We start from the raw sequence: 2,316 nt of genomic DNA on the forward strand, positions 1-2,316 counted from the left end.
TCTGTAAAGTTACAGCCTTGGTAATGGCGCAGTTCTACTTTGTCCTGTAGGCTCACTAGGAGTTATAATAGCCTTGATGACGATGGACTTACAATAGTCCTGGTGGCAGTGGATTTGATAATGTTACCACAAAGCCACTGTTCTACCACCTGCCAATGGAAAAACCAATCTTGGAGATAGACGTTGGAGCAGAAAATGTGTATTTATTATATAGTGTTATATAAGAGGCAGGCGGGGAGTGGGCTTCCCAAATCTTGTCTCAGGGAAAGGGAACTTTTAGGAAGTATTTGGAGGTTTGGCTAAGCACATAGAGAGGGGTTCCATTTTCTTAGCCCTTCTAGGAGGAAAAAGTAGGGTTATTTTTGAAAAGGAGATTTATGTAAATCATAGGCACACCCTTGATGGAGTTTATCTGGTTAGGTTCTTAGTTGTCAGAGGATGTGTGCTGTAGGCCTTCTCTTCATGGTTGTTTTCTTGAAGGTCATGTAGTGGTCACTCCTTCTGCTTCTACACATACATGGTACCTGAAAGCTCTTTTGGATAACTTAGAACAGGAATTGTTAGTAAAGTTAAAGGTCATTAAGAATGAATACCTAGGGCTTCACTGGGGCAGTTTCTGCATATCAGGGGGAGATAGATGCTGCTGTCTTTGGCCTTGGCCCTCACAGCTCTAAAAAGAAACAGGATCTTGATAAGCTCTATGAGCTGAAGTCCAAAGCACGGCAGATTATGAACCAGTTTGGCCCCTCAGCCCTAATCAACCTCTCCAATTTCTCATCCGTAAAACCAGAACCGGCCAGCACCGCTTCACAAGGCTCCATGGCCAATAGCACTACTGTGGTAAAGATACCAGGCACTTCTGGCAAAGGAGGTTGACTCAGCCTTGAAAACAACCAGGTATTAATGAAGAAAAAATTTCAAGACTTGGTAGGAGAAGTGGAGCAGATTCAGAAAAAAATGTGGGGCCAGAGATTGGGCTAGTTGATCAGTGGAGAGTAGGAAGAAAGGAAAGTATGTTACTTGCAATAGATCTGATGCTGCTGCAGATTGCTGATGATTTCATTGAGAATGTGGTGATAGCAGCCTGCCAGCTTGCCAGGCATCACAAGTCCATCACCATAGAGGTGAAAGATGTCCAAGTTGTACCTAGAACGCCAGTGGAACATGTGGATCCCAGGTTTTGACTCCGAAGAAATCTGCCCTGCAAAAAAGCTTGTACCACAGGAGCTCACAAACAGAGAATGGCATTGATCCAGAAAACAACCAAGAAATAACATAGGAAAGTTAGGAAATGGACAACAATGCATTTGGAGATACTTGAGCTGAGGCCTCAGCCATTCCATCCGTGGAGTTTTTATTTAATGCTTTACAGAGAAGCATATATGTTTATTAACAGTGCAACAATATCTATATTGACTGAGAGGATCTGCCAGAAGAATAAAGCTTCTTACCCTGCCCCCGGGGAAAAAAAAAAGAAGAAGAAGAATGGACACCTAGGTCTGTTGGATTCCGGGCTTCTTATGTAGAGTGTGTTCCTGGGCCTTGAAATACCTTGTAGCTGCCTTTCTTGATCTTGATTGTCTTAGGGGAAAAAGATTTTGCTGGAAAAGAAAGGTTGTTTTATCTAGCATTTCATATTGTATTGTTAACTATAAATTTGCTTTTTTTAGCCATTGCAGTCAACCCCCTCTGGTCTCCAGCTACCTTACCTGTAGACACATGGATTTGCAAATCACCAACAGCTATGGGAGGATAAGAGAAATAGTACTTCCTACACTGAGCAGCAAGACTTGAGGGAAGCAAGACTTGTGACAGCAAGACTTGAATGAGACTAGAGCAAGACCTTGGTGGTGAGACCCTGGTGATGATGGTGGAGAGACTGTGGCATTGGTGTGGAGAAACTGAGGTGTGATGTGAGGCTTCTTGCATTTGTAACGGTCACAGTGAAAATATTTTGCTGTTCTTGCAGGATGCTTAGAGGAGAAGCTGACTTATGTCTGCTCTGAGGCAAACCTTGCTGGATAATTTGGATTTGACTGCTGAACTGAAACCAGAGCCTGGACTAATTGAGGAATTGTGCCTTATAACTTAGGTTAAAACCTGTATTCCTATTGGGTAATATTCTTTGCCTCCCCCATTTTCCAGCTTCCTTCCCTAATAAGCCTTATTCTCAGTAGCATAACTGTGAGTCAGCAACAAATATACAAACTTCTTGCTCTAGAGGCGCCATGGGGCTGGGCTTTGGGCTATTTTTCTCATTTCTGCACTGGGGTGGTGAGTGACTGTATTATTCTCACTTGCTTCGGTCCTTTCAGA

The 2,316-nt window shown here is 43.1% G+C and overlaps 1 pseudogene; it reads left to right on the forward strand.

Moving 5' to 3' along the window:
• Positions 1-729: 729 nt before the first annotated feature.
• LOC102846724 lies at positions 730-1,274 on the forward strand (annotated as a pseudogene).
• Positions 1,275-2,316: the final 1,042 nt, after the last annotated feature.

The sequence above is a fragment of the Elephantulus edwardii genome, unplaced genomic scaffold (genome assembly GCF_000299155.1).
Source record: "Elephantulus edwardii isolate Elephantulus edwardi_28Jun2011 unplaced genomic scaffold, EleEdw1.0 scaffold00196, whole genome shotgun sequence".
Classification (NCBI taxonomy): Eukaryota; Metazoa; Chordata; class Mammalia; order Macroscelidea; family Macroscelididae; genus Elephantulus; species Elephantulus edwardii.